The 25,077-nt window shown below is 36.4% G+C and overlaps 1 long non-coding RNA gene across 1 annotated transcript in view; it reads left to right on the top strand.

Annotated features, from left to right (window-relative positions):
- The window catches only part of LOC136845734 (uncharacterized), a 522,167-nt gene that overhangs the window by 85,414 nt on the left and 411,676 nt on the right, over positions 1 to 25,077 (top strand). The window lies entirely within an intron of this gene.

The raw sequence follows: 25,077 nt of genomic DNA, 5'->3' as shown, positions 1-25,077 counted from the left end.
TTGCCTTACCCATACAGTCCTTGAACTAATACTCTTCTACCCATTCCCTTACCCATACAGACCTTGAATTAATACTTGTACTCTTCTACCCATTCCCTTACCCATACAGTCCTTGAACTAATACTTGTGCTCTTCTACCCATTGCCTTACCCATACAGTCCTTGAACTAATACTTGTGCTCTTCTACCCATTGCCTTACCCATACAGTCCTTGAACTAATACTTGTGCTCTTCTACCCATTCCCTTACCCATACAGTCCTTGAACTAATACTTGTACTCTTCTACCCATTCCCTTACCCATACAGTCCTTGAACTAATACTTGTACTCTTCTACCCATTCCCTACCCAGTCAGTCCTTGAACTACTTGTGACAGTACCCATTGCCTTACCCATACAGTTTGAACTAATACTGTGCTCTACACCCATTGCCCACCACAGTCCTTGAACAATACTCTTTGCCTTTTCCATTCCTACCCATACAGTCCTTGAACTCTCATCTTTCTGACCCATTGTACCCATAACAGTCCTTGAACAGCTTTTTCTCCATTTAAATTATTACAGTGTTAAAATACTTTTTCTACCCATTGTGGTTACAGTCCTTGAACTAATACAGTGCATGCGCTCTTTACCCATACCAAAACTTTTACTTTTTGGACCCATTGCCTTACCCATAAAGTCCTTGACATAATAGTTGCTTGTCTCATTGTCATTCAGTCCTTTAAAAACAATAGTTTGTGCACCCATTGACCCATACAGCCTTTGAACTAATACTTGTCTCTACCCATTGCCTTACCCATACAGTCCTTGTAATTTAACACCCAGGCAGAGGAACATTAATGTATAATATTCATTTCCCTTCTTCATATAGTGATTGAACTTACTTGAATGCTCTTTTTTGGCATCAGTAAAGTCCTTGAACTAATACTTTGTACTCTTTTACCCATTCCCTACCCATACAGTTTGAACCAACCACTTGTGTTTACACCCATTCCCTTAGCCATCAGACTTTTAATACTTGTACTTCTACCCCTTGAAGGTACAGACTTTGAACTAAGTTACTTGTACTCACCAATTCCTGGGGCACAGTTCTTGAATAAATGGTTACCTTTACCCATTCCCTTACCCATACAGTGGGTGAACTAAAATTTAGGAACCCATTTGCCCATACAGTCCTTGAACTAATACATGTGCTCTTCTACCCATTCCCTTACCCACAGTTATGAACTAATACTTATACTCTTCTACCCATTATATATACCCATACAGTCCTTGAACTATACTTGTATATACCCATTATATATATACAGTCCTTGAACTAATACTTGTACTCCTCTACCCATTTCCTCAGTCGTCTAGACAGTACATTGTCCAACGTTTCCCTAGCTTCCCCTACATCAGCCACCACAGAGACAATCACTCTTTGCCCTTTCCATTCCTGCATACCTTACCTTCTCATCTTTCTGAGTAATTGTCATAACATCCAGCTTTCTCTCCTTAAATTATTAAGTGTTAGAAATTTTTTCTTGTGGTTAATATATATATTTATACCAAAACTTTTAGTTTTGGACCTGGGCTATAAAGTGACATAAAAGTTGCTTGTCTCATTGTCATTCACTTTAATAACAACAGCTTGTGCAAGAACCGTCCAGGGTATTTGTCTGCAGCCCCCTTGCCATGTAATTTAACACCAGGCAGAGGAACATTAATGTATAATATTCATTTAATCTTCATGTGATTGAGAGTTAGAAAATAAAACAGGCAAAACTTTTGGGGCATTTTGTCCAACCACGGTGTTTACAACCTTTCAGTAGTCATCTTTTGTTTTGGCGCGGCCTGTCCCTGAAGACAGTAGTGCCCAGTTGCTCTTTCAGCAAGCTGTTAAGCTGGACTACTTGAAGGGTGCAAACATGCAAAACCTATATAAAACTAAATACTAATTTCTATTTTTATCAGGAACTTTATTAATTATAAATGAACAAAGTTTAAACAGTCCAAGATTCAAGTTTTACTTTAGTCTTGCACTTTCAAGACTTCTCGCTTTTATAATCAAGAAAGGTAATAATAAATATGAACATGAAAATTTGTAGTTCGTTTTTTACGTTTTGAATTTTTGTATGGTTACCCTTCTCGTAGTATTTAGCGTTAAGCCTTTTAGCAATTAACCAACGTGGTCGTTTTGTTTCCCAGTCTCTTTCTAAACTCGGTCATTTGTGGCTCGTCGATGCTCAAATCAAAGTGAAAGCGCGTGGTAATGAACTTCTGCCTGTTATTTTCCTGTGGTATTTAATATTATATAATTGTGTATGAGCCCCATAAACACACTATATTAACACCATAGAACTATATAGATTAATCGGCAATACTTTAATCCTGATCGCTGAGTCGGTAAATGACAAGACTGTGTATACGTAATATGCAGGTGTGGAATAAAGACGTTGGTGGGATTGCAAATGGCGGCTCTCATATCATGAAAGGGGTCAAAACGTCGTTGCTTTAGTCCTCGTTAGTCCCCCCCTGGGTCGAGTCTGTTAGGCGTATCCGCTGGAACACTTGCCTAGGAATGGGTCCTAAAATTAAACCGTCCGTGAAATCCGATTTCCAGTGTGCCAACAGATTCATTTTCTCAATTTTACTGATGATAGCGGATTCCATTACCTTCCTATTGCGTGGATGGGCGGGAAGTTGACAAGTATCATTTATATGTACAAAAACCCTACTAGAGCTCGCGAAACCACATCTTAACTGACCGTTTATGCTTTGTTATTAATCCTTTTGAGCTTGGTCTACCGGTTTCCTCTAGGTAAATTTCATTCTGTTATTTCATAAGATTATGTTAACACTAGCATCAGCTTGGTTTTTATTGGAGGGTTATATTAATAAGTGAAGTATGTTGAATAAGTGTAGTATGTTTATTTTCAGAGGGCCTAGGATATGTTCACATGGGTAACGGGAAAAAGAATTGGAGAAAAGCTCGCTTCCCGTTGCAAAGTAGACTTGGTTTATCTCTCTCTCTCTCTCTCTCTCTCTCTCTCTCTCTCTCTCTCTCTCTCTCTCTCTCTCCATTCCATTATAGTTTTGACAGAAAAATTAAGATAGAATTTTTTACAGGAAAATTAAGATAGAATTATTAATCTAAAAAATAAGTATACTTCTTTTCAAAGAGGGTCATAACAAAAAAGCTTTTTCAAAGTGCAGTTCCTTTTTTCAAAGCTCTAAAAGAAAAGCTATACTTCTAGGGTTATAACAAAAGTTTTTGTGCAGCTCCTTTTTCAAAGCTCAAAAAAAAAAAAAAAAATACACTTCGAGAGTCATAACAAAAGCTTTTGTGCAGTTCCCTTTTTCAGAGCTCTAAAACAAAAGCGGCAAATGTTTTAGGAATCGGAAGATTTCAAGTATCAAGGAAAACGTATTTTGGGGGATGAACTTCCCACACTGAGACTTTAAGAATCTTGGGCCTATTAAGATAAGCAAATAACGCATGTTCCTCGTTTGCTTTCGAGTTTATGAACCGCTTATCTGTAATACCTGGTTTCATAACCGGCAATAAACTTGTGTAGTAGCGCGTTAAAGGGCCATGTAGAATGAATTCAGTTTTCTTATTTTGTTTATTTATGAATGTCTTTGTATGTTGGTTTTTGTTGTTATTATTCATTATTCATGTGCTATTTTCTTTTGTTTTCTCTTACGATTATATGGAAGCCTCGTTTCGTATAATAGTTCGTTCTGGTGGATGATAATGATGACTATTTTGCTTTAACAAATTGCTCTTCATTTTTAGTTCTGTTGAGATGGCTATTTGTCTGTCCGTCCACACTTTTTCTGTCCGCCCTCAGATCTTAACTACTAAAGCTAGAGGGCTGCAAATTGGTATGTTGATCATCCACCCTCCAATCACCAAACATACTAAATTGCAGCCCTGTAGCCTTAGTTTTTATTTTTTTTTAAGGCTGAAGTTAGCCATGATCGTGCGTCTGACACCGCTATAGGCGCTAATAACACGGGCCACCACCGGGCCATGATTGAAAGTTTCATGGGCCGCGGCTGAGAGTTTTATGTGCCGTGGCTGAGAGTTTCATACATTTTATGCTGTACAGAAAACTCGATTGCGCCGAAGAAACTTTGGCGCATTTTTTACTTATCATCGAATCCACTAATCTTTCTTCATGCCATTTTCCCTTTACTTCGTGTTATTATTTATGTTTTCTTAGGGAGCTGAAGGCGCCCAAGAATTTTTCCATTCGATTACGTTGTCTTTAACTGAATGGAGAATCTGTGAGCTACTGTTTGTGGCTGCTGGGTTATCTTGGGTTCCATATTTGTTTGCTGTACGCTGTATTCTGACGATGTAAACAATATTCTGAATCTTTGGGTGTGTCGAGGTTTGTCCTAGGTTTGATTTACCATGCTCCATGTTTTATTATATATAATTTTTGTCCAAAATGAGGTATCATTTGAAATGTCGAATGTAACAAGCCTAAACATTCATGTATGGAAATATAGAACTCACTGAATAAAATGTCCATGAGAGAGAGAGAGAGAGAGAGAGAGAGAGAGAGAGAGAGAGAGAGAGAGAGAGAGAGAGAGAGAGAATAAATAAGAAAGAACAGGTCAGAAAAACTAGGATAATGGAGCATGGCTTTTTAGTATTGCAGTTTCTCTATCTTATTATGACAAGGACGCGTGATATCGAGACTCGCTCAGAATGATCATCTTCCAGGACCTTTTTATTAAATAAGCCTTTCTCATCTCTCATACTTTTTTGACACGACCTTCCTCAAGACTGGGACTAACGATGAAGAAAAATCACCGAAGGCTTGGCCACAAACCGAAATGGGCAGACGTTCAGTTAGTGAATCTCGGGTAATGCAGTCAGTTTGCTATTTTTACCATTAATGAAATTTTTTGTCAGCCTGTCTCTTGAAGGCCCCCCGCCTTTTTTTTTTTTTTTGGCTAAGTCACCTACAGCTCTTTGGTAACACAACATGATAATTAAGCTCTCTCTCTCTCTCTCTCTCTCTCTCTCTCTCTCTCTCTCTCTCTCTCTCTCTCTCTCTCTCTCTCTCTCTCTCTCTCTCAGAGAATAATTTGGTTTTTAGAGTTTCTTGTAAAATCAGTATTTCTCACAACTTAAAAAGGTAACTTACATAGGTGTATTTGTAATTAGTAATTTAATTGAGTGAATAGATATAGGGAGTGACTCCTTTATCCTGGCGGTAACTTCCGGAGAGTAAAGTTACTTTCATAATTTTTCTTTGTTTGAACTTTATATTTGAATTCGTCCTCTCAGCCCTGAAATATGATGTTGAAGTGACAGTAAGGATATTTCGATTTTGCTAAATTTCTAAAATCTATGTTTTAATTCCTGTTTCTTAATGTTATATATAATTGTTAAAAGGGGGCTGTAAAGGCCTTTTTTACGTGTTGATAGGGCACTGTAGTTTAATATAAGATAGTCGCTATCACCATTATGATTGTGCTTTGATAATTAAGAATTATGTGAACATTTTCTCTACTTGTTTTTATCCATGCTGTCGACTTCAAGTGGATCTTGGGTATTCCTGATGCCATCATAAAATGTGAATGGCTTTAATTAACGTAATTTCCATTGAATCAACGTAATTTCTTAACCTTGATGTTTTCAATTTAATTAAAGTTGATTTCAGTCATCTTATATTCTTTCCATGTGTATTTTTGTTTTAGAGTTTTTAGCGAGAGACATTTTCTTTCTCTTGACTTGAGAAGAAGAAAAGGGGGGGGTATTTTTTTCTAATAAACGTATTATATACAGCAGGATACGCTCATCACTTGAACGTGTGGTCAGAATACTTTAGCAATTCACGTAGAACTTTTCTTGAAATTTTTGTGATCGATTAGTCAACATTTTATTTTGATTTGAAATGGTATTGAATTTGTACCCTTTTAAGTTAAAATATTTTACATAGCGTATCACTTTATATTGAAGATTTACAGTATGAAATATCAGAATCATCATTCACAAAGACTTTTGCAGTATAATGATAAACCTTTTGAAAAAGGCGGTGGGTGTATCATAACATCCAAACATAAATGTGCTGTGTATATTCAAGGAACAGTATTGGATGAGTGTTTCTCTCGCTCATGCAGGTTAGCTGTAAACGATTCTTGGAAGATAATTTTGTGGGCCTACTCCAAGTTTTCAAAATTGTCTTCTGGGTTTTCATATTTCCTAACATCAGCATAAGGTTGCTCTGGCATTATTTAGTCTTCTTTATTTTGGTTTTTTGTCTGATCTGCTGCTATTTTTCTACTATATCGCTTGCGAAAGGCAGCTTGTGACTGGAGATGTTTGCTTGTTATCGTGAAATGGTTTTTACGTAAAGTGAGAAGATTGAGTACAAACTCGCGGTTGATGATTTTGGTCCCAAGAAATGAATTAATAAATTCACTAAACATCTTTTGATGTGAGAGTCTTAACTCGTGGAAAGATAGCTTTGTAGAGACTACTTCGGAGATGAAATAACATTAGATGGAGAAATGGTGAATGATGCTGAGCTTTTCAAATATTTAAGAACGATATGCAGTACAAGTTCTCTCCTTGTAGAGAGGTAGTGCCGTCAGTGCATCTCTCGTGGCACACTGCAGGCATTATTTAGGTTCTTTGCAGCGTCCCTTCGGCCCCTAGCTGTAACCCCTTTCATTCCTTTTACTTTAACTCTGTTCACATTCTCTTTTTCATCTTACTTTCCACCCTCTCCCAACAATTGTTTCAACCTTATTTTCAGCGCTGAATGACCTCATAGGTCCCAGCGCATGGTCTCTGGCCTAAAGTTCATATTTCAGTCCAGTACAGGTTCTCTTGAGTCTGAATTTATTGAAAGACTAGTAAAGGTAAGTCAAACGTGGACTGGATGATTATGACTGTGAAATCAAATGTTTGTTTAGTACGATCTGTATGTTACACATTGAAACTACATATGTAAGATTTTGTCGATTTGAGAATAGTGCTTGAAGAGTATTAGGAGTCAGATGGCAGGATAGAATATAAAATACCATAAGGGAAATTACTTACCTTCAATATGTTGGTCAAATAATGAGACGAGAAGGGGGAGCCGGAGATGTCTTGGCAGCGTACTTCCTACCGGCCTGGGGAGGAATGTATGTGTCAGCCGGGATCGTCAGGATACTAGAGGAGTGCAAGACTAGACCTGTTTGGGTGAGACTGACGCAACGGGAGGTTGGAGGTGAGTGGAGATTTGTGAAAGTGAAAGCACAGGGAATATAAGAGTGGCATTATTTCACAGTGGCTCTTTGGGTCCCACGGCTTGGAGGATGATAAAGGTTGTATCAAATTAAATCAGCTCAAAATTCATTCTGATGGACACATTTGTGAAGATCACAATGAGCAACTAAACTCACGATTATGCGGTTAAATACCTTCGTGATTTCTTTGAATGCTCGACGTTACGCCATACTATGGTCTATGAAACTTTTTGCCTCGTTGGCCCTGCCTTTTTAGCGGCTTTCAGTTTGCATTAATTCATGAGCATATGCTCTTTCCAATGCTTTTCAGAGGTTGCCTTTCTTTTTTATTTCGTTTTATGGATTATTAAGAGCAGACAGAATCTAAGCATCAGGGTGTAACATTTCAGTATCTCATTATCCTTTATGCATAGGTAGGAAAGAAAATTGAACATCGTCTTAACGCTCATATTCTCTACAAGGAATGAATTTATAAGATGTTAATGTGTTATCTGGTCAGTGCTATCATTCATATTGGCAAAATTTAATATCCTAAAGTTTATTAAATTACCATTATACATCGGCAAACTATGCCGTCCGTATTTTTTTCATATTTGATATGAACGGGGAGTATTTACACGGAAGTCCAAGGAAAAAATCTCGTGAATAATTTGGTACTTCCATTCCCCGGCTGCCCAGACAGCCAGGCCATCTTTCCCTTTCTGTTTCAAATATAAAACAAGAAATCTAGGATTTAAGGCGCTTGGACAGCCGCTATTCGTTGCTCCTCCTAGTAGGACCTCTGTATCCTATCCCCCAAAACCCGCCCTCTCTCTCTCTCTCTCTCTCTCTCTCTCTCTCTCTCTCTCTCTCTCTCTCTCTCTCTCTCATGTATGGAGATGCGTTTTTCTGCCTCCCAATTTTTTGCTGTTTAGCTGACTCGTAGCCTGTGACTATCTTTCTAATAGAAATAGCCTGTTGTCTCATAACGCTTCACTGCCCCCAGCCCCGTTTTTTTAAGCTGAACCATTTTTTGTCGTAAATGAGGAGGGAGATTCAAGCCTGTGCCTCTGATATAAAAAAAGGTAGAAGAAAATAGAAGAAATCGAAGAGAAAATCTTTAGCCTAACGCTATTCTTCCTTCTTCCCTGGTCCTTCCAACTAGCGTATAGTAGCCTTCTGGAAGAGAGGCAAAAAACTTAAAGAATAAAAAATAACGAGACCCGACAAAGTATTTTGTTTCGTGTCCTTTATTAATGGACAAAAATGTCGGCACGTGAAGAGTTGCTGATAAAGTTGCATTGTATCTCTCTCTCTCTCGCAGACTCATCATACACACACATATATATATATATATATATATATATATATATATATATATATATATATATATCTATATATATATATCTATAGCTCTCTCTCTGATTCTCTCTCTCTCTGAAGGATTACACTTATTTTACTCAGACTCAGCAACGGGACATACATATTGTTGAATATCTAGCGAGAAATATATACAGTAAATGAATTTGTGAACTCCGGCCCATTTGACGGTCTGAAGCTCAACCAATATATATATACATATGAATTTGTTTGTAATATATATATATATATATATAATTTATTTTATATATATATATATATATATATATATATATATATATATATATATATATATATATATATATATATATATATATATATATATAAAGAGAGAGAGGAGAATGGACTCTTTTTTTTAAGTATATTCTCATTTAAGGCAGAGCAGTAAAATAAATTGTGCCATGAATGTTTATAAGACACTGCCAACGGAGTGAGGCTTACGTAAGGGAGTAAAAATTACGGGTTCACCAGTGTTTTTGGTTTTACACGAACTGCCACTTATTTATTAAAATACAACGAAAATTTTTTTGTTATGATTCATTTAATCCCAGAGAAACGTAATTACGGAACTAGGCTTTGTCTGCTAACTGGCGACACGAAGGGGGTAAAACCATGGCATACCGTAACTTGATTCCATTCAAGTTTGAATGAGACTGGTTGGTTGTCAGATACCAGCTAGTATTTTTTTTGAGACTTTCACCTTCCGCCGCAATTTGTTCATGTGCCTTCTCATTTAGCAGCTTTTAGGATTATTTAAAATTATAATTATGTATCATGCCTGATAATCTGTAACACAGGGATGACTTTAGTCAGAAAATGTCTCGTAACATGTAATCATGGGTTATTAGTCATCATATTGTGTAGGCAAACTGAAATCCCTCTTAATTATAAACGTCATTATAATTAGGAATGTTATTCAGAGATGATTTTTTTAGCCTCCGAAATGAAAACGAACAGCAATTTTTTCTTTGGGAACATACGGTCCTCAGATTCCCCCTCCCCCGATAGGCTTGTTCCTGTACCCTAACAGCTGGCCTTGGCTCTGTTAATCTCAAGCTTGGCTACACTTGAGGCTTGACACATGCCGAACCGATTGTTCCAAGAGGGTGGCTGAGGATGAGGTTAACGTCTCTCTCTTGCAAAAATGTCACGCTTGACTGAGACTTGCAACAAGAATTAGCGACATGGTTCAAATGGCGAGGAACATTTAGTGATTTTATATACTGATACATACGCATACAAAACTATTTTACCAAAAACAAATGAAGCCCACGGAAATTGTGGCTATATCTAAGATCCAGACCCGCCCTTCGACCCCCCAATTCTTTCTTCGTAAGGAATTTCAGGCTTTAGAAATTGCCTCAGCACGTCGCCAATACTCCCCCTTTATGGTCAGTTTAAGGCCTAATAAATTCCACACCCGACTTCGCCGTTCATTTCCCGTTTACAAATACGAATTACTGGCTACCATACATTTTTTCGTTATTTTGTTTTTTGTTATTCATTTCTTAGTAAAAATTTCAAATGAATTTTCAGCTTTGTATTAGAGGGAGGGAGAAGATACTAAAAGAAGGCCGTCCTTGGTAAATAATAAAATATAAAGAGAGAGAGAATTAAAAATCATTCAGTTGGTTTGCAGTATAATTCTTTATTCTAAATGCAGTTACCAACGTAGACAATAATTGTTGGTGGTCAACCATCTTAACGCATTATTATTCCGGAAAATAGTTTACTTTTGCAGAAGCTCTAGTAAGGTCAAGAATTTTCAAGATGAGGGTCCAGCACTCATTAAAATATATATGCTTTCCTCATTTAGTTGAAATGGGTATAGTGACGATTGATTAATACTTATGGATTAAGGTAAATAAGTGTCTGTTGAAAAAGGCTACCAAGGTTTCAGTCGCAGCCGCCTAAGCTAGACAATCAGTTCAAGTTTCAATTAAGAAAACAGGCCTAACGTTAAAACCTTTGTAAAACACTCCTCTGCCAACGTAAAAGGGAGTTTGTCATGTTAGGATTACTTACCAAACGACTCTGAGGTGTTGGACCTTGGCCAGGGAGTGCTTATTTGGCAAACTACCGATCTTCGTAAATGCTGAAAACTATATACATGTTACAGGGAATATGTGAAACCAGGGATTTCACGAAATCCCTAGGGAATATGTGGAATGGCCAATTCGCTTAGGAACATTTGATCCCCGAGGGCTAGTACTAAACATGGCGAAACAGTGATTTATCTACACTGTTTCGCTGTGGTTAGTACTAGCCCCTAGGAGATCAAATGCGCTTAAGGACATTTGATCCCCCAGGGGCTAGTACTAAACACAGTTCCTCGCTGGACGAGTCGGTAGAGTTCTCGCCTAGCACACTGCTAGGCCAGAGTTCGATTCTCCGGGCGGCCAATGAAGAATTAGAGGAATTTATTTCTGGTGATAGAAATACATTTCTCGCTATAATGTGGTTCGGATTCCACAATAAGCTGTAGGTCCCGTTGCTAGATAACCAATTGGTTAAATAAGTCTAATCCTTCGGGCCAGCCCTATGAGAGCTGTTAATCAGCTCAGTGGTCTGTTTAAACTAAGGTATACTTAACTTTTTTAGTACTAAACACAGCGAAATACATTTGACACGCCCCCGGACTAGTACTAAACGCGTACTAAACACGGCGAAACAGTGTAGATGAATCACTGTTTCACCGAGTTTAGTACTAGCCCTCGGGGATCAAATGTTCCTAAGTGAATTGGTGATTTCACATTTTCCCTAGGGATTTCGTGTGGTTTCACATATTCCCTGTAACATACATACCGAATGGTTATCCTTTGTACCGTTGGAGTCACAGTGGGGAGGGGGTCATGAGGGTGATTGTTGTCTAAACGCAACGTGAAAATAAACTGAGAAATCCCTGCAAAGGAAGAATTGAATTACAGTAAATCTGCTTTACCTTGACATCAGGTAAAATAATTGGGGAATATTTCTTCCCTTTTTGCGCATGTATGACCAATCCTTTGTGTTTTAATAAACGCCTGTGTGTCCGACGTAGACCTTTCTACTCTCTTTGCAAGAGGTGCCTCAACTTTCGCCGACGAATGGAGGGATTTTTCTCATCGAAATGTTCCGTGGCCGTTGTTTATACCCTTTGTATACGATGGCATTGTTTTATTCACGAAGTCTAGTCGATTGCTTATTTTTGTGCGTTGTATCTGTATAAGGTTGCATTTGCTATGTCAGTATCCTTCTCTATTATGAATTTTGGGTATAATAATCGAGATAGGTATTGGCGGAAATATGGGATCAAATCTTCATCCCTAGAGTGCCTAAATAATATCAGTTGTCGTTTTTGGGCCATAAATAACTGACATTGAAATATTGAAAAATCTGACTTTTTGGCATTATGGGATCAATACAAAGTGCTCTAGGGAGAAGAATACATGCCACCCGTATGTTTACGTTATTGCCGTGGTACCCCGTAGAGTGAATGCATAAAACAGAATGTCGGCTTTCCGTATACAGTACTGTAAAATTAGATTTGTTGTAATCTCTCGTTATTGGTATTTCCTGCAATGATAGCTTACTTTCCATCTTGACATTCTAGTTTAAATTTCAGGTCAGGAACTAGTAAGCTCAAGTTGTTGAAAAAAACTCATTATCTCCACATTGTACCACAATAACTAAAGATATCATCTACATAGCAAATCCTTGCCATGTTACTGTGTTTTATTACGGTTATCATTTTGGTCTCGAAATGTTGGAAGTTAAAATCGATATATAGTTCAAATTTTGTTGAAAATAGGACAATTTATTTTGGTATTTTGTGAAGAGAAGTTTTCATTTCAGTATTAATGTGGTAAAACTCTTTTGCATTGTTTAAAAGTTTTATTTCCAAGGAAGTTCAAGCAGTGCATAAAATTGTACTCTTAAAAATACTATATTAATATCTTGAGAGACGCATGGACAAGGGTTGGGGGCGCCGATGGGAGGATGTGCGTTTCGGTAACAAAGCAGACGAAAAAATAAAGCTGATCACCTTTTGTATAATTTTGGGATCAATAAAAATGACCAGTTGAAGAGATTAGCCTACATCACCTCTCTCGTATAGACTTTCCGAAAAACAAATCAAGAAAAACAACTTAGAACTAGGTAATGCTGTTTCTTCTTGGGCCCCGAAGTCGTGCTTCTTTCATACTCTCTTCCCCTGACTTATCTTACCGCCAAACTTATCATCTTTATTGGCAAAGCTCTCCCTCCCTTCTGTGCCCTCTTCCCTCAACCTTTTGCAAACTTTCGCCGTCCCACTCTTCCCAGATTACCTCCTTTATTGTTCCTCGTTGGGAGAGTCGGTAGAGTTGTGGGCTAGCACTCGCTAGGCCCGAGTTCGAGTCTCCGGCCGGCTAATGAAGAATTAGAGAAATTTATTTCTGGTGATAGAAATTCATTTCTCGCTATAATGTGGTTCGGATTCCACAATAAGCTGTAGGTCCCGTTGCTAAGTAACCAGTTGGTTCTTAGCCACGTAAAATAAGTCTAATCCTTCGGGCCAGCCCTGGGAGAGCTGTTAATCAGCTCAGTGGTCTGGTTAAACTAAGGTATACTTAACTCAACCTCCTTTATTTTGAGTCGATTTGATTATTTATCATGGGTACCAGCAAGGTGTTCCAGGTTCCACATCATTCATCAAGACGCTTCATGATAGTAACTCCTGTTTCCATTGACAAGTATGCATATAAGGTTAGATTTATATCTATGGTAGAATAAAACATGACCTATTTTCCATTTTAATTCCACTGGTTTTAGTGTTTACCGCGTCCTCTTAACTGGGTAGAATCTCGTTCATAACCAATAAAATGATCGTAGTTTGATGAAAGTTCTTGAACTGAATTCTTCAGTTGATAGTTTTATCATACAAGTAATTTTTCCATAGGTTCAAGGGAACATTATGAAATCTGTTATTAGCACAAGACTACCTTAGGTTTTCTTTTCTGGTACATACTGTAGATCCTAGGAAAGAATGAGTAATTATGGAGGCAATTTTAAAATAAATATAGTCTTTTATGGCAAAGGATGCTCTTCAAGACCTAGTGAAGTTGTGAATATATTAGCAACGGGAGTTTGTACCATATGCCATTCCTATTCGACTGTTAATTAACATGCCACTACTAATTCGGTAATAACGAGACGAGGAAATAGACTGAGCTACGAATCCACTGGACTAATTATGAAGTCTGACTTTTTACGTAATGCATAAAACCTTTCCGTGATTGATATTGTTGCCTGACTTTTTAAAAAGTGTTCGGCCTCTAATGAATTCATTTTAATGAGGTGAGGCGCTGTGGTCTATTAATCACGTCATTTGATCAGTAGATATTCTCACAGCGAGCCTTTGGTTATTGAGTTCGCGAATGTGCTCCATTAATTACAACCCTTTCTCTTTTACAGTGTCTTATTGTAGTTGTGTATCGGCTGTTGCTTTTCACTCAATGTTAATATTCGATAGGTTTGGAATATTTTTCCCCACATCCGTTTGTCCGTTTATTGGCATATTATTAAATTAAATTCTTCTCTCTACTGGTAGATTTGGCTCAAAAAATTCTTTTCAGATTTTTCCTTGAGTTATTTCATAAACTAATGTCGTCAGTGGTCTGGTGAACTATTTCTTAAAGATTTTGTGGAGTCAAGTCAGTAAGGAATTGGTTAACATTTCCTAGATTTTTGTTTTTGTTTTATTTCAGTATTAAATAAAAAAAGCGCTAAAAGCTTGTAATTAGGAAACAAATGTGCAAATAAGCTAGACATCTCAATTTCCTTAATTTCGTTTTTATTACAAAAGTGTGTTTGTTTTGGCCACCATTATTTTCGACAGGGGCTAATAAGTCCTTTTGAAACTGTACTCGTGTACGTACTAATGTAATATTTTACTCTGATTATTTTAGGTTCATATTTGTTTACTTGAATATTTTAGGTTCATATTTGTTTATTTCATTTCCTTATATCATCATGACCAGTCTGTATAAGTTTTGTTTATATAATTATTTCCTTCAACTTTTTATTTTAATCAAGTAAAGAATGTAAGGAAGTCTTGCAATATTAGCGCACCAGTATTTACTGCAAATTCACTTGACAAGACGCCATCAGCATTACTAGTAACGATGCATCTGCTTCTTCACGAATAATTTCAGTTAGCTGGGACTTTTAAATCCCATAGACTGCTGCACAATATGAATTTAACACTGTATTTTGAAGGTTCTACTTCTGCAGGTTGTTCAATTCTGTTTTTTATGAGTTTTCTTCTTCAACCTATTGAGAATAAGCTTGTTGGAATAACTTTACCTTGGATATAACTTACCCGGAAGATTTATAATCGAGAAGTGCTTCTTCTCCGGCCAGGATTTGACATTCATTTATCTATCAAGGGAGATATAAGTTGATTACGAATCTGTTGTTGTGTTCAGGTAGAGCATTTAGCAGTCAGTTATAATGGGGATAGGTTCATTTCAGTTCTAAGGTTGTAGCAAAAGCAGTTTATGATACTTTTTTTTTAGTTATACAAACTTGTGTTTTTTTCCTAATCACAAGTATTAAGTTACAAATATCAGTTAACACAGAATTCCATATGCCTGGAGAATAAGTTGCACCCAAAGTGTGTAACATATGTGTGCCTGGTCCCTGCCAGGATTCGACCTGTTCATTTTGGATATGATAAAGAAGTAAACAACCAACCTATCCACTCGGGTAGAGAGAGAGAGAGAGAGAGAGAGAGAGAGAGAGAGAGAGAGAGAGAGAGAGAGAGAGAGAGATTTTATTACAACTCTCCTGTACATATTCCTGTCGAATTCAGATTTTGTCTATCTATAAGATAAATATCTAGTAATGTCGTCCAAAAATTCTAACAGAGAATACCTTTCTAATGAAGGGTGTAGAGCTGAAATCTTCATATATATGTCTATATAAATTTGTGACTCACTTCGGAAGCTAACCCCGGCCTTTCAGGCCTTTCTGTGGAACACGTTCTCTTGTGTTCATTTCATATATATATATATATATATATATATATATATATATATATATATATATATATATATATATATATATATATATATATATATATATATATATTATATATTATATACATAGACACATAAATATACACGTCCGCATACGCATACATACATATTTACATATAATTTACATACATCCGTATAGATAGATGGATAATTGGGATAATTATACACATCCGTAGATAGATAGATAATTGGGATAATTATACACATCCGTATAGATGGACAGATAATTGGGATAATTCAAGTACAGGACCTAAATTCGACAGGAACATATTTTACACAGTATATTCTCTCTCTCTCTCTCTCTCTCTCTCTCTCTCTCTCTCTCTCTCTCTCTCTCTCTCTCTCTCATTTTTGTAGAAAATGAAAAATGCCACCTTTATGGTAGTGGAACCATTACGTTCAAAATAATGAAATAAATTTATATCAGTTTTATTAAGTGGTATATATATATATATTCATAATCCGTACCTTATAGAAACTTCTGGAAATGTTTTAATACTTATGTTTCCATTTATCGTCGGAGGATATGTTAGTTGTACTACGGCTGTTTCAGTCATAAGTTTTTGCTGTGCTGTTGGAATGAAGAATGAAACTCAGTAGGAACTGCCTCTTCATCACCCGTTTAGTTTGAAAACACATACACACACAAATCTATATCTATCTGTTTATCAGTATATATATATATATATATATATATATATATATATATATATATATATATATATATATATATATATATATATATATATGTATGTATGTATAGTATAGATAAAGAGTAGTTTTGACAATGATTGATTGCAGTTGTGTGAAAAAACTTATTATTGTTCTCTTTCGCATTTTGTAACCCCCGTTCCTATAACCAGCTAAATGAGATTTCTCTTATATTACCCCCATCTGAAATGAAATTGAATTGAAATATAAGAAATTCCCTTTTACTTTAGTAATTATGCTAATTGTACTCAGTGGCAGCATTGACGCTAATGAGTTTCAGCGATAAATTGATAGAAATTTAATTGGCATTATCTTTGTATTCCTTCTCCTGTGGGAGTAGAAATGGAAACGATAGAGTCGTACATTCATTTGTTTACCAAATTGGCTTAGAATTTAGATATACGCTTGGTACTTAGTTGATTGACATAATTATTATGACACGGTTATCCTGTTTTAAATTAGTTGGTCTAATAAAGACCATTTTCAGCATAACTATCGTTGGAACGTTCAGTAATTTAAGGCTTCTGTTTTCTATGATGCTCCTTTATCTTGACCTAACTATGACCTCGGCTTTCTGTTGTTCCTGATTCTCCCTTTACATTAAAATATTTAAGTAAAACTAGGTGTCATATCAAACATATTTTTACGTGCACATAAGCCTGTGATTTGTAATATAGAGATGAAGAAATAAATACTAAGAATTCTCTTCAAAAATTAGGATTTGGAACTTAGTTCTTCATTAAGGATCTATCAAAAGCAAGAAAAGCATTTTGCAGCCTTAATGACGACACTAAAATAAACCTTTTTTAGTTGTACCTTAAACCAGTCATGAAAGCAAATCCCAAGAAGGTGTCCGAGCATTGTAACATTAGGGTAGCTTACTGAAATACAAACACGGTAAAAAAAGTTTAGTAGCATCCAAGGTGTCTTAAGATCTCTTATATATAAACTGTGTATTTACAGCATACCGTGCATGAACTGCAACAAATCTTACATGGAAGAGACCAATGACTAAGGAAGAAGGAGAAGCAACAAAGATTCTATCAGAGGTGATATACACAATGTACTGTTTCAGCACAAGCCAACGGTGAATCATACCTTTAGTTTCAGTATAACTGATGTGGTTACTACCCTAATGGATACTGAAAAAGAAAGAATAGTATTTGCAATTGTAATTAAAATTCTAACACGTTATTCAAGGATGTAACGTTCAATTTGAATACGCTTACTAGTGCATGACTGAAATCGTATTCAAAATACATACAAAGATTGTTAGCAGTAATTTAATAACCCGCCATGATATTCCTTTTTATATTTTTATACTTGCATTTAATACGTTTTTAATTATAGTACGTTTGAATATATATGTATATATATATACATATGTATATATACTGTATATGTATATTGTCAGATATTATTAAAACAAGTAAAAAATGGGCCTAAGTTTCTTCGGCGCAGTCGAGTTTTCTGTACAGCGTACAATGCTGTATGAAACTCTCAGCCAAGGCCCATGAAATTTTCAGCCGCGGCCCATGAAACTTTCAGCTACGGCTCAGTGGTGGCTATGAGTGCCAGGCGCACGATCATGGCTAACTTTAACCTTAAATAAAATAAAAAACTACTGAGGCTAGAGGGTTGCAATTCGGTATGTTTCGTGATTGGAGGGTGGATGATCAACATACCAATTTGCAGCCCTCTAGCCTCAGTAGCTTTTAAGATCTGAGGGTGGACAGAAAAAGTGCGGACGGACAGACATATAGCCATCTCAATAGTTTTCTTTCACAAAAAACTAAAAAGTGCTTAGTAGAGAGCATACCCCTGTTAAGGCTACTAGAGAGTGAATAAATGATTTCGTACCAGTAATTGAATGGTAATTATTATTAGATTGGATAATAAAATACTTTTCAAGCTACAATGATCCGAGAAGGTTGTTAATTATTATGTGATGTCAAACATAATAATGGTGGAAATTATGATGGTCACGAGAGAGGACTAGGAAATTAATTATTCAGTAGATTCCAATTAACCGATTACTTTATCCTTGCGTTACCGGACAGACGGACCTAAAGTGAGGTTTTGAAATTATCACGGAAAAAATGTGGAATGAATGGATATGCAGGGTTTAGGGTTACGCTCGAGGCATTGAAACCCAACCCATCATTGATCTACGTTGTAATTAGGCAGATATAGAAATGCATTTTGGAAAATTGGATGAAATATTAAGTTTGTTTGAATATGTGTAGTACACCCATGCCTGTTTTTGTTTTAAATTAAGCGGTTAAGCGACAAAGAAGGGTATAAAATAACACTAAATAATTTATTCAGTATTTTTTGAAAAGTTCTTGTTTAGACAATGTATAGAAATATCTATAGTTTCTCTCTCTCTCTCTCTCTCTCTCTCTCTCTCTCTCTCTCTCTCTCTCTCTCTCTCTATATATATATATATATATATATATATATATATATATATATATATATATATATATATATAAAGTGATTTATGTTATGTTAACAGATCGGATTGCCAGACATTTCTTCAGTTATGAAATAGTATCTAAATATAATGTAGTATATAAATTTTCAGTATAGATATTTCATTGGAACCCCTGACTTGTTTAGTTAATGAAACCGAAAAACAGAATGTCGCCAAGAAGAGGGTTGATTATATTGAAGTGGGATGATGCAAGTGTTCCTTCCAAAATTTCTCAAGTTCCTTCTAATTGTTTTGTTACCCCGTAGTGGGTTAGTGCCGTCAGTGCACCTCGTGCTGTGCACTGTAGGCTTTACTTAAGATTCTTTGCAGCGTGCCTTCGGCCCTAGCGCAACCCCATTCGTTCCTTTTATTGTATCACCTTTCATATTCACTTTCTTCCATCTTAATTTCCACCCTCTCCTAACAATTGATTCATATGCAGCTGCGAGGTTTTCCTCGTGTTACACCTTTCAAACCTTTTACTGTCAATTTCCGTTTCAGCGCTGAATGACCTCATAGGTCCCAGTGCTTGGCCTTTGGCCTAAATTCTATACTATACTTAATTAAAATTGTTGTGTTTCATTTCTCGGTATAATGTGGTTCGGATTCCGCAATAAGCTGTAGGTCCCGTTGCTAGGTAACCAATTGGTTCTTAGCCACGTAAAATAAGTCTAATCCTTCGGGCCAACCCTAGGAGAGCTGTTAATCAGCTCAGTGGTCTGGTTAAACAAAGGTATACTTAACTTTTTTAACTAGTAATCCTTGTAAACTGGGGTGGGAAATTCTCCGATTATTAATTAATAAAGGGGAAAGAGAGTCTGTTCGGTGATATTCAGATGACCCATAATTATTGGGGTGTTTTTATATCGAGATCTTATTTGGATCATAAACCAGTCATGGTCAGTTCAAGTTTTCGACTCCCAGATATGACAAATCTTCCTGCCGAATTTGGGAAGTCAAGTTTAAAAGCATTCACACTGTGACTGTAACAAGAGGTTATCAGCCAGTTGCCATCATACATGCAGTGGTCAGCCAGACGCGAAAAAAAGAAAGTGTATGATAAACCAAGAGTAATTTATTAAATGCCTGCGTAATTAAATCTTCAAATGATATTTTTTCGTTTCGTTCAGCTGCCGATTTGCATTTTCACAAAGCTCTATACTCATTTTAAAATGTGTTTGGTGGCAGAAGAGGAATCTTTCGTTTGTGGCAATTGGTTTCCTAAATAACGTACGAGGACCATGCACAGCAGAAAAAGGTTTTTGATCACTAGTATGTTCATTGTTTGTACTTGAAGGAGGTGCTCTTGATTCAGATATCTTTGATTGATCATCGGGATCACGTTTTTTTAGTGGTTTTACTTGTGGAAACGTACAGTGCATGTCGTAGGAGCAATGTCTTTTATGTTCGTTGGGAGAAATCCGTCTTGATCTTTATTTTATCATTTTCATTATTTTGTATTTTTTTTTTTTTTTTTTTTGTAGGAAACAAATTATCGCTTGAATGAACTGTTCACGAGTCAGGTATGTGACGTACCGTAAATCGCTTTTTGTTTTCACCCAGCCTTTTGTTTGTTTGGGCTTAAGAACTCCACGCTTGAGGAAGACAGTTAGCTATAATAAGGGCAGGCAGTGGGGGTATTTTGCTAAGTAAAGGGTGCCAGTAACTCCCTGTTTCTTTACTTGTAATATTCTCCTTGTACATACATTTTTCTGATTACTGCACGTGTTCTTTAACTCCCGTGTTGTTGAAAATTTTTTAACATCTGTTAGGGAAATGACTGAATGACTTATCTGCTCATAGTTTGCTGTTTGGCTGGAACTGGGTTCTTGTAGTGCACTTCTTTCTCAATCCAGTGTCGCCCAGAAACCACTGTTGATGGAGTAGAAAGACAAAGAAGTAGGAAGAAAGTTGTCTTAGAAGCATGTAAACGATCAAAGTCTTAAGAAGGTGTTAGCTAAGGTCAAGTCAGTTGTCATTTAACAGTATTACCTGTTACCTGGGGTGTTTATGCGCGGTAGAAGTGAATGTGAAAAAATCGTGATGAACATGTCAGAACCATGCAGGAGCTAAAAAAGAATAGCATGGTGAAAAATTATCCCAGATGTTCATCTTAATCTTCATCCGTTTCAAAATCCGTTCAGCTCTTCTTTTACCGGTAGCCTTTCTCCACAAATTTCCTTGTAACCCATCAACAACTTTCCAGTATAGCTTTAGGACAGGCAGACAAACAAACAAACGAGTGAAGGTATACGTAACTTACGCTCAGCCAGTACAGTGATTGGCCAGATTTTAATTTTTCTCAGTCTTCTCTCCTTTTCTACCAAAGGATCCCAATATTTTTGTTTCCTTGCAAAACGCGAAGTTCACTCTCTCAAACAAAAATTTCTCTCCTCTCTACGATAACTCGTGTTTTTCTCAAACATGCCGCATTTCCCTCACTCTTTTTTTCTAGTTCTTTTTATTGAGGCTTTTATTGTATTTGCTATTCGGAACAGAAATCGTTTGGTAAGGACAAATAAAACGTTTTCGGTGGTTTGCTTTGATTGCCATTTCCGTTATTTTTATTGTCATTGTTATCGGTGTTGATTTATTCCTGTTGTACATTTTACCATTATTGTTGGTCCTTGCTTTACTTTTCAAATATTAAAATTGAACATAACGTGTCCCTGAATAGTATTTAGGGTGCGACTTTCTCAGGCCAACTTTGACTCACTTGACGTCACAGCTTTGCAAAGTGTTTTCCCAAATAATTTTCTTTGGTCACTCAAGAGTCTTCAATCAGTAAGGCGCCCGTGATTGGAACCATTTGTTTTTCCATTATTTTATATTTTCTCATGACTTTGAGAAAAAAATTTCACTTTTTTTTTCTTCTCTCTTTGAACTGTTTATGAAACGTCTTTGCTCAGATTCCCTTGGGTGTTGAATCTGTTTTCCACCTCTCTCTCTCTCTCTCTCTCTCTCTCTCTCTCTCTCTCTCTCTCTCTCTCTCTGTTTTGATGCAACCTGCTGAGAGAATGCAACGAACCGAACGACTTGTAGAGATACCCTGCCTCTTGTCTTTCCTAATTTTTCATCCAGCGTATGGAAATGTTATTGGCACTGCTTTTGCAAAATCGCCTTGGTAGATAACGGGCATATTTGTCATCTAAGCAACGTTGTTGTTGGAATACCAGCTGTTTTTGTTTACATTTGATAACCGCTTCGGGAAAATTTGTAGGTAGGTTTAAATTTTGTTTTAATTCGCGGTTTACGATTTTGGTGTCCACCAAATGAATTACCGTAGGGGGATAGTGCCGTCAGTGCACCTCACACGCGGTGCACGGTAAGCATTACTTAAGGTTCTTTACAGCGTCCCTTCGGCCCCTAGCTGCAACCCCTTTCATTCCTTTTACTCTACCTCCATTCATATTCTTTCTTCCATCTTACTTTCCACCCCATTCCAACAATTGTTTCATTGTGCAACTGCGAGGTTTTCCTCCAGTTACGCCTTTCAAACCTTTTCGCTGTCAATTTCTGTTTCAGTACTAAATGACCTCCAGCGCTTGACGTTCGGCATAAATAATATAGGCTATTCTATTCTATTCTACGCTAGATGAAGCTTTTGTTTAATTTTTCTTTTTTTCTTTTTCGTTAGCACGTTTTGTGTTTTGTATATGAATCTTTTATTGTGTATTATAGAATTTTATGTTCAGCATTCATTAATACTTTATTTAGAAATATGGCATTGGAAGCAATATAATTATTAAGAAGTTTTAAGAGATCAAGAGATTTAAAAATATAAAAAAAAAAAACAAATGACTTTTTCTAATGTTTTCTCATTTTTTCTAAATAGGATGTATTTTTAATACGTAAGAATTCCGGAACAATCAGAGTGATGGATGTTGAGTTTGAGGAATTGTTTTTATAAATTTTGGAAAATCCAGTAAAACCATATTATAAAAGAGATATAGTGGAATCTCTTATTACTTGAATAAAAATTCATACCAGACACCATCTTATACGATTTACCCCTCCGTCTAAAATTAATCGATGTCAAGAAAATGTTGTAAAATTATGAAATTTGGGCTTTGTTAAAGTACAAAAAGGCAAAATGCAAGAAATATGTGTAAATGAAAATTTACATCCTCTTTGGCATTAAGGCGACCTTCTTCAGGAATTTTAGCATATTACATAAGAAGTGCATAAAACAAAGAACACCGCGTGTCCATTAGGAACTCTCTATGAAAGGGAAACATCACTTTTGTATATGACAGGTGTTGGGATGTTTATCGATGCCTCCGTTTGTTTAACAGAGATGATCTTGATAATAATGGACTCCTATGATCATGAATTAATTATTAATCGATGTTAAGTAGCATTGCAACAATATGAACAACGTCATACCTATCGATGTTTTCGTTTTCTGATGAAGACTTGCTTGTTTGCATTTTGAACCTTTCAGTACCGGTATAAAATTATCAGGTTCATTTTGGTATAGATGAATGGAAGACTAAAACCATATCAGCACTTCTTTCACGAATGGTCAGAGTTGACAAGGGAAGACAAAATAATACATATTGATTATTTTACCGGACTGTGATAATGCAACAGAAAATCGACTAAGTTCTTGCAAATATTATGTGAGAAATTAATCTTAAATACTTTCGTATAAGACGACCCAATAAACACGTAACACATGGCAATATTTAACTGGGGCATGAAATTAACACGATGAAAGAACAAAGAAAATAAATGTCACTGTACAGGGAAGAAAGTGGTTTACAGTAACCAGGAGAATAGAAATGTGGAGAGAAATCCGAAGCCAGGCAATATATGTAAAGAGACAATCAACGGACAGAACAGTCTGGATCTTCAAGAACCAAAGTTGTGATCTGGTGGCCTGACAGATGTAACAAGTCCATCTTAGGGAGTCTAGAAAAAAAAAATCATCAAGACGAGAAAGCAAGGCCATCTTTCCGTATAAAGATGATTTAAGGTCTAGAAAAAGTAAAAAAACTGGGTTTCTGAGCTGAAGAGAAATAGCTCTTATTGAAAAATCAGTATTTTAGGTAGATAGAGATAGAGGCCAACGTACAGCTTCAGGGAGTGCCTTGGTTAAAAAGTGTAGGTCAAGAAATATACCTAATGGATTTAGGAGCCATTTGCTCTGTGCAGTCTTTCTACGACCGCTGAAATAATGGGAATATTCAAAATGTTGATAGAGAGGGAGGTTGAAAAAGTTCAATTTCCACAAGTAAGATAAAAGACTAGGATGGAAAATGCAAAGATAACAGAGTGAGATCTTTCGGAAATCACAGGATTTTTTTTATAATTACGGATCAGGGTGAATGTTAAAAGTGAGATTGAGAATCAAAGCACGAATAGAGGAAATTGGACAATGAAGAACGTTGACAAAGAGGAGGCAGCAATACAAACAAGGAACTGCATAGCTCCAGCAGGATTGTGGAAATGAGAAGATAGACAGTGATAAAAAAAAAATAAATTCAAGTAGAAGCTCAATAGACACGCAGGCACAAGTAGTGTTAATTGGCGCGCTGCCCGCCTTTGTCAATGGCTATGGAGATGCCAAAATGAGCAGCATTAATTTCAAACGCATGTTGATAAAAAAGGTGTTAGTCAACCAGAGAAGTAAATGTTTAGAACTTATAAAAACCATGATTCAGACTGGTAATATGCATTTGTTAACTATGTAAAATAGGATGATTTATGTAAGCAATTTACGGGAAAGGTGTAATCACCGTTTCGAAGTGACCCCAACCTCAAATGAGGATCATGCTTTCCTTTCCAAAGCAATCTGTAATGAAAGTTGTTTGGTTTTGTCTTGACGCAAGATATCAGTTTTTTTCGTAAAATCTTCTAAAAAATAATCTTACAATTGAATATACGTATAAACATGGATATTTCCGCGGATTTTGGATATTTTCATACATCTGAAGCGTAATAGAGGACTGCTGTGCAATATTTTGCCAGATTTGAGCTGTTATTACGGATGTTTGCAGCTCTGTATTTTACGGCGACGGGGATGTCATGTTGATGGAGATGGCTTGCTTCCATATCCTTGGGACATTTGGAAGCTGCCAATATGTTTTTATGTTCACTTACAATTTTTCCTGTGGCCGGAATCGAATAACATATCATCATCTCTCAGTTGCATTTGAGAATGGTATTCAACTGTATCAAGTTTGTTGGCGATGGCACCTTATGGTCGGACGCAGCCGATTTACTGAGGAA

Source organism: Macrobrachium rosenbergii, chromosome 14, assembly GCF_040412425.1.
Source record: "Macrobrachium rosenbergii isolate ZJJX-2024 chromosome 14, ASM4041242v1, whole genome shotgun sequence".
NCBI classification, from domain to species: Eukaryota; Metazoa; Arthropoda; class Malacostraca; order Decapoda; family Palaemonidae; genus Macrobrachium; species Macrobrachium rosenbergii.
Note: the sequence above shows the minus strand (reverse complement) of the source record. Positions and strands in the feature narration are given on the sequence as shown.